Consider the following 14,430-nt stretch of genomic DNA (forward strand, 5'->3'; position numbering starts at 1 on the left):
GACAGGGTCTTACTCTGTTGTCTAGGCTGGAGGGCAGTGGTGCCATCATGGCTAATTGCAGCCTCAATCACCCGGGTTCAAGCAATCTACCTGCCTGAGCCTCCTGATCAGCTATGGCTACAGGCATGCAACATCATGTCTAGCTGTTTAAAAAAAAAATTGCAAAGATGGGGTCTTACTATGTTGCCCAAGCTGGTCTTGAGCTCCTGGCCTCAAATAAGCGTCCTGCCTCAGCCTCCCAAATTGGGATTACAGGCATTAGCCACCATTCCTGGCCTGAAATTTTAAAAAATATGTATTTTTATACAATAAATGTGTGCATCTATAAACTATATTTAAAATTTTGTATCTTTTAAAATTTACAGCTGAAGCAAAAGGAGTTTTCTATATTTCCATAATTACCCTTTTACTGGCAAAATATCATGTAAACAAGTACACAGTTCATAATTTCTTCAAATTTTCCAATATTTTTGGATATTTAGGTCATTTCTCAGCTTTTTCCTATGGTTCGTCACATTTGCTACTATAGAGTTATCTAAACTATGTATTTTTTTTTTCTGATTTGGGGAATATTTTCTTGCAAAATAGCCTCAAAATATTCCTTATGAGATTGTATTTGTGGGCAAATTTAAGGTTGATTACACATGTGATTAAAATCTTTTCAATTTATACTGCCATGCATACTGTAACAAATTTTCTCATAGGTTTTCTACAAATAAGTAATATATATTTTTAAACAAACATGTAAATTTAGTAAATATACTATTACTAATTTGGTATGAGAAATGGGATCCTTATATTTCTCTATAAAATTTAATGTTGAAACAATCATTCATTGTACTGAATGTTTGGTATACTGTGTCATTTGTCACATAGAAACATTGGGATATTTTGCTTTTTGGAAAACAAGTGTAATTCTGGAGCATGGCAGCAACACTCTGGAAGTATGTGAATGAATTGTGCAATATTAGAAGTCAATTTGTTTAATTAGTGGTTATTCAATAAAACACTATTTTCTTGTAGTTCAATTCATTGAACAAGAAAATATATTTTGTTTTAATGACAACTGCGTATTCATTTTAATGCAGTTACATCTGTGACTTTAAATGAACATATTTGATCCAAAATACATTACATTACTCAAAAATGTGTGCTTCATTTATTTTACATATAGACATACTGTGTTTACTTTAACATATATTAACTGAACAAAGTTAAACAAATCATCAAGGTCCATACAGTGCTTTAATTAAATGGGTTAGCATATTAAATATGCTTTATAGCTCATCAAACATCATTTTCTTGACAAGCACCTGTCAGCCTGTTGTATTCTACAAACCTACCTGTAGAATGTAAGATAATTTATTTTCTGTCATTATTGCTTAACATTTCTTTGGCACTATTGCCAAGAATTTCTGGCTATTAAGCCTTATTCTTGTCTTTGAAATACAAGTGGCCCTTGGGAGCATGAAGAGGCTGACTGTTTTCCTTCTAGCTTTACATATACCTTGGAAGTATTGCCTTATGATAGTCTCAGGTCAGAAAAGTACATAAGATCTTCTTGGGGCATTTTCAAATGTCCATAAAGAAGAACAGAGACAGGTTGTTGTTCTGCCTCTGCCTCTCTTTACCCTCCCCTCATTCACATTGCCATGCATTCAACAACTGCTTATTAAGTGGTCATTGCACTCCAGACGTGCTCGGTACCAATGCTGCAATGGGGTAGCATCCCTTGAGGAGTTTTGAATTTAGGAACTGAGTCATGGAGCTATTTACCACAAAAATAGCAGAATATTTATGAGTCATGTAATCTCTTCACTTTCACTTTTGCTCTGGAGATATTTAGATTGCTTTACTGATATCAGGTCAGAATTGAAAATCAAAATATAACACAAAATGTAAAATTATTTTTCCTCAATGAAAAGTCTCCAGGACTCCCAGATTTTAAACATTTAAGTGAATACATTTCAACAACACAAATGATTTTCTCCCAGGCAATCATGGATGAACTGACTCAAAGTATATAATAGGATTTCCTCATGAGAGCAAACCACTAAGGCAGCTCCCTATGTGATGCTGTAATGTCAGATAACATAGAAGGGTCCCAGTGCTGTGGGAAGCAGTACATAAAACACAGACAGCTGAACAAGCCTTCATTTATATTAGATTGTAGAAATAAAAGACCATCAAAATGATCATTCTTCACTGAATAACAAGAGATTAGGGGAAGTGAGGGTCTTATATCACCAAAGCCTTTAGTTTTCCTTTACAACTTACTATTCAAATTTACTATTCAATACCTTAATTCATAATTACAACATCTCAAAGCCTTTTAAGGCAGGGGACATGACCACTACAGGGCCAGGCAGCTTTGCATTAATGCACAGTATTCCTGCTAATGATATCACGAGCATGTCAAAGCTCAAAACTTCCTCTGTCTTGTTCTTTTCACTGAGGAAATTGGCTAAAAGAATGAAAGTCTTTGCAGAAAGTCAAGGGCAAGATAGAAGAAAGCAATGGAAGGATCTAATTTTCATGAAACAATCTTAAAATCTATTATTGGAATTTTGACTCGTGAAAGAAAATGTGTTGTATTCATTTAGTGAATTCAAATGTGACTCAACCCACTAATGTGAAAATGCAGATTTATGACCTACTCATCCATGCTAATGACTATGTCATTTACACGTGTTTGCCACATTAATAGGGAATAAATGAAGATTTTTATAAAGGATTCATTTGATTCTGCTAAGATGTCTAATAACAGAAAACATCTCAAGTAGAAAACCATTAAATTTTTTCATTCTATAGCAGTTTCTTCATAAATGCATTTCTTTCTCAATATCCACTCCCTATCAATAAAATCAACTGTTTGATTATAGTTAAAATTCAACTTACTGATATTTTAGTAGGCTATCTGATACGGTTTGGCTGTGCCCCCATAAAGACCTCATCTTACTCCCACAATTCCCACGTGTTGTGGGAGTGGCCTAGTGATACATATGTGAATTATTGGGCCAGTTCTTTTCCATGCTATTCTTGTGATAGTGAGTAAATTTCAGGAGATCTGATGGTTTTATAAAAGGGGAGTTTCCCTGCACACACTGTCTTCACTTGTCTGCCACCATGTGAGATGTACCTTTCATCTTCCACCATGATCGTAAAGCCTCCTCAGCCATGTGGAACTGTAAGTCCATTAAACCTCTTTTTTTTGTAAATTGCCTAGTCTTGGGTATGTCTTTATCAGCAGTGTAAAAAGGAATAATACAGTAAATTGATAGCGGGGGTGGGGTGCTGCTGAAAAGACACTTGAAATTGTGGAAGCGACTTTGGAACTGGGTGACAGGCAGAAGTTGGAACAGTTTGAAGGACTCAGAAGAAGACAGGAAAATGTGGGAGTGTTTAGAATTCTCTAAAGTCGTATTGAATGGCTTTGATCAAAATGCTGATAATGATATGGACAATGAAATCCAGGCTAAGGTAGTCTCAGATAGACATGAAGAACTTGTTGGAAAATGGACAAAAGGTGGCTCTTGTTATGTTTTAGCAAAGAGACTGGTGGCATTTTGCCCCTGTCCTAGAAATGTGTGGAACTCTGAGAGAGATGATTTAGGGTACCTGGTAGAAGAAATTTCTAAGCAGCAAAGCATTAAAGAAGTGACTTGGGTGCTGTTAAAGGCATTCAGTGTCATAAGGGAAACAGCATAAAATTTTGGAAAATTTGCAACCTGACAGTATGATAGAAAAGAAAATCCCACTTTCTGAGGAAAAATTCAAATTGGCTGCAGAAATGTGCATAAGTAACTAGGAGTCAAATGTTAATCGCCAAGACAATGGGGAAAATGTCTCCGGGGCATGTCAGAGACCTTTGCAGCAAGCAGCTCCTCCCATCACAGGCAGGGAGAGCTAGGAGAAAAAAACGGTTTCACGAGCCGGGCCCAGGATCCCTCTGCTGTGTGCACTCTAGGGACTTGATGCCCTGCGTCCCAGCCACTCCAGCTATAATTAAAAGGGACCAAGGTCCAGCTCAAGCTGTGGCTTTAGAGGGTGCAAGCCCCAAGCCTTGGCAGCCTCCATGTGGCATAGAGCCTGTGGGTGCATAGAAGTCAAGAACTGAGGTTTGGGAACCTTTGCCTAGATTTCAGAGGATGTATGGAAATGCCTGGATGTCCAGGCAGAAGTTTGTGGCAGGCATAAGGCTCTCATAGAGAACCTCTAACTAGGGCAGTGGGGAAGGGAAATGTGAGGTTGAAGCCCCCACACAGAGTCCCCACTGGGGCACTGCCTAGTGGAGTTGTGAGAAGAGGGCCACCATTCTCCAGACCCAGAATGGTAGATCCACTGACAGCTTGCACAATGTGCCTGGAAAAGCCACAGACACTAAATGCCAGCCCTTGAAAGCACCTAAGAGGGAGGTTACACCCTGTGAAGCCACAGAAGTGGCAGCCCCCAATACTGTGGGAACCCTCTTCTTGCATCAGCGTGACCTGGATGTGAGACATGGAGTCAAAGGAGATAATTTTGGAGCTTTAAAAGTTGACTGCCCCACTGGATTTTGGACTTACGTGGGGCCTGTAGCCCCTTTGTTTTGGCCCATTTCTCCCATTTGGAATGCCTGTATTTACCCAATGCCTGTAACTCCATTACATCTAGGAAGTAACTAATTTGTTTTTGATATTACAGGCTCATAGGTGGAACGGACTTGCTTTGTCTCAGATGAGATGTTGGACTGTGGACTTTTGAGTTAATACTATAATGAGTTAAGGCTTTGGGGACTGTTGGGAAGGCATAATTGGTTTTGAAATGTGAGGGCATGAGATTTGGGAGGGGCAAGAGGTAGAATGATATGGTTTGGCTGTGTCCCCACCCAAATCTTATCTTGAATTGTAACTCCCATAATTCCTATGTGGTATGGGAGGGACCTGGTGGGAGGTAATTGTATCATGGGGGCAGGTCTTTCCTGTGCTAATTTAAGTCTCTTGAGATCTAATGGTTTTATAAAAGGGGAATTTTATGCACAAACTCTCTTCACTTGTCTGCCATCACGTGAAATATGCCTTTCACCTTCTGCCATAATTGTGAGGCCTCCCCAGCCACATGGAACTGTAGGTCCATTAAACCTCTTTCTTTTGCAAATTGCCCAGTCTCAAATACATCTATCAGCAGCATGAAAACAGACTAATACACTATCCAAGACCTAATTTTGGTTATATATATATATAATATATATGTATATAAATATATATTTATATATGTATATATATTATATATATTTTATATATGTAAATATATATGTAAACTATGTTTACATTTTTTTAAAATTTTTTAATTTTTAATTTTTTAAAAATTTTATTCTTGGTTATATGGCCCACTCAGAAGAGAACAAGTCTATAAAAGTACTGAAATATTTGCCATCCTCTTGTTATTTTTTCCTATGACTCACATAAGTTTACTATATTCTGGTAAAATAAAATTTTACCTCTTATTTTGTCATTTGTTAAAAAAATACACAAAAGAAAGATGTGAAAACACTACTAAATCTTGTTAGAAAAAGTCAAGTGAAATGCAAATCCAAAATATCATCAATAATTTGACTCTGGGTTTGAACTTTCAACATTACTCAATCCCTGAGTTACCCCTGAGTTACATACAGTAGCTAGATCTCAAATATTAACATTTATTTTTAATATTCAAGGGAATCATTGGTGGTAATTCATGTGAATCTAAATAATATATTTGTACACATTTACCTAAAGAAATGTATAACAGAAATATTAATGATTACCTAAATTCAATCCATTATGACATTTGCATATTTCGTCTAACATATTAACATATTAAATAAGAGAATCCTGCAAACTATAGCAATATTAGCAAATTCTGTAATGTATTATTTGGAAGATTTATTGGTAAATAAACACCCATTCTTCCTAATATAGCCATAAGTATATTTCAAGATTAATATTCTATATACTATATATGGAAGTAGGGGAATGCTAATCTACTGGAATGTCACTATAATTATAAACCATAATTGTTAATATACAAGATAATAAATATCAACTTGGAGTGTTGCTATGGCATCAACTGGTAAAAGTGCTAATGTGATGCAAGTGCAAATTCTTAGAAATAATAATACCAACACAGCATCCCAGTTTAATTCATTTATTGGAAAAATAAAACTAATTTTTTAAAAAGTTGTTCACTAAAGTATAAATATCTTAATATTACAAATAATGTAGAACATAGCTAAATGAAATACCTTCAAAGATGAACATAAAAAATAACCGATTGTAAATACAAAATACATACACCAATTAGCAATATGAATAACTCATTATTTTTAGCATATTCAAAAGAAAGGAATTTTGTAAAATACAATTTACTCAGGGAAACTCTTTTATATACTTTATGAATTAATTTTTTGTGTTGATCAGATTAGTATTGCAGACTAAATTCTAATACGGCTGTCATGATCACTCTCCTCTCAATGTTACTTCTATAACTATGCTACTTTATAAGAAAAAAGAGTGTTTGCAGATAGACTATAAATCAGTTGAACTTAAGATAAAGACGTCATCTGGATTGACTTAACAAAACCACATGAACTCTATTTCATTTTAATTTTTTCAAGGACAGGGTTTCTCTCTGTCACCCAAACTGGAGTGCAGTGGCAGGATCATAGCTCACTGCAGCCTCAACCTTCTGGGTTCAAGTGATCCTCCTGCCTAAGCCTTCTGAGTAGCTGAGACTACAAGGTGTCTGCCACCAGGCCTGCCTAATTTTTGTATTTTTTGTAAAGACAGAGTTTTGCTATGTTGCCCAGGCTGTTCTCAAACTCCTGGGCTCAAGTGATCCTCCTGTCTTGACTTCCCAAAGTGCTTGGATTACAGGCGTAAGTCACCACACCAGGCCTACATGGACTCTTTAAAAGCAGAGTTTTCTCTAGCTGGTAGCAGAATACAGATGTTTGAAGTGTGAGAAGGATTTGAGGAAAGAGTTACTCTATTGCAGAAATGGACGGGACCACAAGGCAAAGACTGACAGCGGCCTTTAGAAGCAGACAGTAGCTCTTGGCTGACAACCAACAAAAAACTGGGGACTTCAGCTCTATTTTCACAAAGAAATGGATTCTGCTAATATCCTAAAGGAGCTTAGAAGTAAATATTTTCTTAGTCAAGCCCCCTGGTCAGACTGCGGTGAGATGAGATGTTGATTTCAGCCTATGAAACTCTGTGGAGAGGACCCAGTTAAAACACATTCAACTAATAAGGTAGGTCTGCTTAGCAGGCTTACTTTAATAAGCAGTAAGGAATGAACTGCCATTAGCGTATCTCTAAAGGGCTGAATACATTCTTCATTTTAAAATTTTACTTTTGGAATAATTTGTACCTATGCAATCAACCCCAAATAGCATTTTTTAAAAAAATAGTACAAAGTATAAGTTACATTAACTTAGAAATAGCTAAATACTTTAATAGTGGGATTACCACTAAATAGTATTCTGATTTTTTAACCTCCAGGGAAAATTAAAATTTATAGATAAGATTTATAAATAATAAATAACCAGTCCTATAAGGTTTATTCTTTATCCTTAATACTTTAGATTAATAATTAAAAAAAACACTGAATCTGAATGCTAGTTTTTTCATCAAGGTTATTTAAGTTGCAAGCAATTTATTATTAATAGTAATACAAGTTTATTATGGAAGTTTACAAATTATTGTGTTTGGGCGTGAGAGTAAATATTATGTCCATAATAAGGTTATTCTTATTTACTTACAGTCTGTATGCTTTCTGTCTTCTCAAATGAATATCATATTGAAAACCTAGAGGTACCCTTGGAATGTGAGTCTAGAAGAACAAAAGATATCAAGGGTGTATCAAGAAAATAAATAGTAATAAAACATTGGCTTCAAACATACGAACGCCATTCTCTCAATAAGGATAGCACAGAAGTACAGTAGCCCAGGGGTTTCAAGTGTGGTCATCACCAGGACATGGCACAAAAGCTAAGAGAGGGCCTGGCAAAAGTTGAAAGCATTCCTCCTACGTTTGGAATTAGTATATATGATAGAACAAAAATTACATACATAGCACATTGGAAAATATACCTGATGGAGCCACTGCTTGTAACTCAAGCTGCCAAATGAATTATAAGACTTTGGTTATCTTTGAATGCAACCAAAAGCTATAAATAATCAAAATAAGATTCAAGTTTTTAATTATTTCAGTTATCTAAAAATTATTTAGTACTTTTTCTTATAACTGTTTTAGCAATTACAAATAAAATATTAAATAACATACACAAAAGTTTTGTCCATATCAGTTGCATTCAGGTGGCTGGAAATCTATCAAAACAATAAACACTTTTTATTGCATCTATTTGATTCTTCTCTCTTTTCTTTATTAGTCTTGCTAGCGGTCTATCAATTTTGTTGATCTTTTCAAAAAACCAGCTCCTGGATTCATTAATTTTTTGAAGGGTTTTCTGTGTCTCTATTTCCTTCAGTTCTGCTCTGATTTTAGTTATTTCTTGCCTTCTGCTAGCTTTTGTATGTGTTTGCTCTTGCTTTTCTAGTTCTTTTAACTGTGATGTTAGGGTGTCAATTTTGGATCTTTCCTGCTTTCTCTTGTGGGCATTTAGTGCTATAAATTTCCCTCTACACACTGCTTTGAATGTGTCCCAGATATCACCACTAATCCCACAGAAATACAATCTACCATCAGAGAATACTACAAACACCTCTACACAAATAAACTAGAAAATCTAGAAGAAATGGATAAATTTCTTGACAAATACACCCTCCCAAGACTAAACCAGGAAGAAGTTGAATCTCTGAAAAGACCAATAACAGGCTCTGAAATTGTGGCAATAATCAATAGCTTACCAACAAAAAGAGTCCAGGACCTGATGCATTCACAGCTGAATTCTACCAGAAGTACAAGGAGGAACTGGTACCATTCCTTCTGAAACTATTCCAATCAATAGAAAAAGAGGGAATCCTCCCTAACACATTTTATAAGGCCAGCATCATCCTGATGCCAAAACAGGGCAGAGACACAACCAAAAAAAGAGAATTTCAGACCAATATCCTTGACGAACATTGGTGCAAAAATCCTCAATAAAATACTGGCAAATGGAAACCAGCAGCACATCAAAAAGCTTATCCACCATGATCAAGTGGGCTTCATCCCTGGGATGCAAGGCTGGTTCAACATATGCAAATCAATAAATGTAATCCAGCATATAAACAGAACCAAAGACAAAAACCACATGATTATCTCAACAGATGCAGAAAAGGCCTTTGACAAAATTCAACAACCCTTCATGCTAAAAACTCTCAATAAATTAGGTATTGATGGGATGTATCTCAAAAGAATAAGAGCTATCTATGACAAACCCACAGCCAATATCATACTGAATGGGCAAAAACTGGAAGCATTCCCTTTGAAAACTGGCACAAAACAGGGATGCCCTCTCTCATCACTCCTATTCAACACAGTGTTGGAAATTCTGGTCAGGGCAATCAGGCAGGAGAAGGAAATAAAGGGCATTCAATTAGGAAAAGAGGAAGTCAAACTGCCCCTGTTTGCAGATGACATGATTGTATATCTAGAAAACCCCATTGTCTCAGCCCAAAATCTCCTCAAGCTGATAAGCAACTTCAGCAAAGTCTCAGGATACAAAATCAATGTACAAAAATCACAAGCATTCTTGTACACCAATCACAGACATACAGAGAGCCAAATCATGAGTGAATTCCCACTCACAATTGCTTCAAAGAGAATAAAATACCTAGGAATCCAACTTACAAGGGATGTGAAGGACCTCTTCAAGGAGAACTACAAACCACTGCTCAATGAAATAAAAGAGGATACAAACAAATGGAAGAACATTCCATGCTCATGGGTTGGAAGAATCAATATTGTGAAAATGGCCATACTGCCCAAGGTAATTTATAGATTCAATGCCATCCCCATCAAGCCACCAATGACTTTCTTCACAGAATTGGAAAAAACTACTTTAAAGTTCATATGGAACCAAAAAAGAGCCCGCATCGCCAAGTTAATCCTAAGCCAAAAGAAGAAAGCTGGAGGCATCACGCTACCTGACTTCAAACTATACTACAAGGCTACAGTAACCAAAACAGCATGGTACTGGTACCAAAACAGACATATAGATCAAGGCAACAGAACAGAGCCCTCAGAAATAATGCCACATATCTACAACTATCTGATCTTTGACAAACCTGACAAAAACAAGCAATGGGGAAAGGATTCCCTATTTAATAAATGGTGCTGGGAAAACTGGCTAGCCATATGTAGAAAGCTGAAACTGGATCCCTTCCTTACACCTTATACAAAAATTAATTCAAGATGGATTAAAGACTTACATGTTAGACCTAAAACCATAAAAACCCTAGAAGAAAACCTAGGCAATACCATTCAGGACATAGGCATGGGCAAGGATTTCATGTCTAAAACACCAAAAGCAATGGCAACAAAAGACAAAATTGACAAATGGGATCTAATTAAACTAAAGAGCTTCTGCACAGCAAAAGAAACTACCATCAGAGTGAACAGGCAACCTACAAGATGGGAGAAAATTTTTGCAACCTACTCATCTGACAAAGGGCTAATATCCAGAATCTACAATGAACTCAAACAAACTTACAAGAAAAAACAAACAACCCCATCAAAAAGTGGGCGAAGGACATGAACAGACTCTTCTCAAAAGAAGACATTTATGCAGCCAAAAAACACATGAAAAACTGCTCATCATCACTGGCCATCAGAGAAATGCAAATCAAAACCACAGTGAGATACCATCTCACACCAGTTAGAATGGCCATCATTCAAAAGTCAGGAAACAACAGGTGCTGGAGAGGATGTGGAGAAATAGGAACACTTTTACACTGTTGGTGGGACTGCAAACTAGTTCAACCATTGTGGAAGTCAGTGTGGCGATTCCTCAGGGATCTAGAACTAGAAATACCATTTGACCCAGCCATCCCATTACTGGGTATATACCCAAAGGATTATAAATCATGCTGCTATAAAGACACATGCACATGTATGTTTACTGCGGCACTATTCACAACAGCAAAGACTTGGAACCAACTCAAATGTCCAACAACAATAGACTGGATTAAGGAAATGTGGCACACATACACCATGGAATACTATGCAGCCCCATAAAAAATGATGAGTTCATGTCCTTTGTAGGGTCATGGATGAAACTGGAAACCATCATTCTCAGTAAACTATTGCAAGGACGAAAAACCAATCACCGCATGTTCTCACTCATAGGTGGGAACTGAACGAGAACACATGGACACAGGAAGGGGAACATCACACTCTGGGGACTGTTGTGGGGTGGGGGAAGGGGGGAGGGACAGCATTAGGAGATATACCTAATGCTAAATGACGAGTTAATGGATGCAGCACACCAACATGGCACATGGATACATATGTAACAAACCTGCACATTGTGCACATGTACCCTAAAACTTAAAGTATAATAATAATAATAATAAAATAAACACTTGATAATTGGTATGGCATCAAGAAAAGAACATTTTTTTCCTATCAAAGGCAAATTTTAATAAAAGTAATGATGTTCATTTAAAACTAATAAAACAAGTAATATAAACTGTATGTCAAACATATAAAAATATTAGAGCAATTTAAGTTAAAATTAATTTACTTTCAAATTTTAATCAAATTTGTATTTTTCCAAACTGCAGTTGGAAAAAGACAGCCTGTTACATATACTGAAAATTCTATTAGAATAATAGTACTTTTTGGAGACCTTAAATTTTGCTCAGATGTTTGAGAATAGGCATCAAGAAATCTAATAGATACAACTGTAGTCTTGATCCAACTCTGAATCTGAGAAAGGAAATATATTTGACCTTTGTAACATTAGATCAGGTTCACTCTAACCTGATTCGTTATCACTCTACAATTCGACAAAATGGCATCTTGCTAAGCTTATGTATTAAGGAAAAGCCTTAATACAATTTCCATAAAATTTAACTCTTACATTTTGCCATTTCCCCTCTAATTCAGAAGCCAATATATGGAGAATGATCAAATTACATATATATATATATATATATATTTTTTTTTTTTTTTTTTTCTACACTATTTTATGAAACCTCACAATGGCAAATTTCAGTAAGGACATTACTTGCCAGACACAAACTTTCCTAGTTTTCCTCTTAACTCTCCACTTTGTAGATCATTTGAAAAATTGCAACAAACTGCGAATAGCGTATCATTACACTATAACTTTGAGACAAGAACTTTTTATATGCAGCTGATTTATCTTAATCATCTTCGTATCACCAGTATAAAGCACACTGTCAGGCAGAAGGTTGTTATTAAATATTTACTTAACAAATAGATGACTTTTTCAACATACTTATTTAATAATTACTATTAAATTTTAGTCAATGTCTTCTATAAGTATTGGTTTACACTTATTTTCTAATTTATTCATTGATAAGTTGGGCCTTGCTTATTCTGTATGTGAGAGAAAATTCAAAATAATGTAAACAAGATAATTGGGTTTTTCTCTAGCTTATAAGGAACGTAAAGGTGGACACTCCAGGGCTGGTATAATGGCCCATGACGTACAGGACTCAGGCTCCTTCTATTTTGCTGATCCACCAACCCTCAGTCTGTGAGTTCTATCTCCCGTCCCAAGAAGCACCAAACATCACATTCTATCTTGGAGGGCACAATTCAGATACACAAAATACTTCCCCTTTTATTTATTTATTTAGAAACGGAGTTTCACTCTTGTTGCCGAGGCTAGAGTGCAATGGTGTGATCTCAGCTCACTGCAACCTCTGCCACCTGGATTCAAGCAATTCTCCTGTGTCAGCCTACCAAGTAGCTGCGATTACAGGCATGCACCACCACGCCTGGCTAATTTTTTGCGTTTAGTAGAAAAAGGATTTCACCTTGTTAGTCTGGAGGGTCCTCTTAAAAGATATTCGCTACAAACATATCTGAGGAAAGTAGGGATTATTAAATCTTATCTTAAAAGACATTCGCTACAAACATGTCTGAGAAAAGTAGGGATTATTCCAAGTATTCAACTGAAAATCAGAAATTTTATTACTAAATAAAAATGAAGAACCAATATGGTGATAATCTGTCAAATTTCCCAAAAAAATTAGACACAATTTTTATTGCAGATGAGATAAATGAGTGACAGAGAGGTTAAGTATTTTTCCCAGGTCTACAATAATATGTGGGAGCTAAGATACAAACCCATGCTGCTCAATTCCAAAACCTTAACTCACGAACCAGTACTGGTCTGTAAATATAGCATTACCATCTCCCAGGAGATAATGACAGAAATTGAAGCAGTTGCATTGCTGTGACACTGAGGTACATGATTTTTTATTTTTAGAAAGCGTTAGTCTGTGACTGATTGATGGGAGAAACTTGAATTGGTTTGGAGTTTGCAAGGTAATAACTATTCTGACTTGCTGGATATTTTTAATTCTCCACCTTTGGAATTATTCTTTTAAAATTTAAGTAAAAACTGCCTTCATTCCCTTTGCTTAAACTGTGGGAAGTCCAGTGCTTCCCTGGACTATGTGGACTCCTAGAATATTACATTTTCATGGGCACCTTTCTTCCCAATTCCATTATCTCTTAAATTTCCTCTGTTTTACTTCCATAGCCTTCTCTGTCTCTCACCATTGCCCAAATCAAGATCACATCTACCTACCTTCCTCCATTGGTTCTCATTCCCTCCTTCATTATCTCTGGAGGCATTCCCTTGGAACTCCAAATTACGTTTGTTCGTTTGTTGTTTAATTCTGCAGAATAATTCTGATTTTTCTTTCTCTCACAGAATTCATCACTCTATTCTTCCAAGAAACCCATCAGGGACCATCAAATGTTTTCTGTTACAACACAGTCAAACTTCCTTCAAACACAGAACCATCTGAGAAAAGTTTTCTTGCTGTTATTTGCTTGTTTAAAATAGTATTTTATTTTTGTCTCTCTCCTTGCAATGTTATTTTAGCACAATATTTTAGGCACTCTACAACATACGCCATAGCATGGCTCAAAAACTACATCTCATACCAGGCTTCCTCTCAAATGCCTCTTTCATTCTTTTATAGAACTGTATAAAATAAATCTTTCCACATTAACATTACATTAGCATTCTTTAGATATTTTTCTGTCTCTCCCACTAGAATATCAACTCTCTAGAGGAGTGAATTATTTCATATTTGTCTTTGTCATCCAAGCATTTATCAAGGTGTCTTGCATAATGAGACATTTAATATATTTGTATTTGAACTGCTCGAAGAGAATCTATTATGCCAGCTTTAGAATTTATTTTCAGATCTTTATGTCACAATTTTGCTATCCATTTATAGGTCTGAATTTGTCAAA

The 14,430-nt window shown here is 36.0% G+C and overlaps 1 protein-coding gene across 2 annotated transcripts in view; it reads right to left on the reverse strand.

Annotated features, from left to right (window-relative positions):
* The window catches only part of GRID2 (glutamate ionotropic receptor delta type subunit 2), a 1,458,882-nt gene that overhangs the window by 1,053,972 nt on the left and 390,480 nt on the right, over positions 1 to 14,430 (reverse strand). The window lies entirely within an intron of this gene.

The sequence above is a fragment of the Symphalangus syndactylus genome, chromosome 10 (assembly GCF_028878055.3).
Source record: "Symphalangus syndactylus isolate Jambi chromosome 10, NHGRI_mSymSyn1-v2.1_pri, whole genome shotgun sequence".
Lineage (NCBI taxonomy): Eukaryota > Metazoa > Chordata > Mammalia > Primates > Hylobatidae > Symphalangus > Symphalangus syndactylus.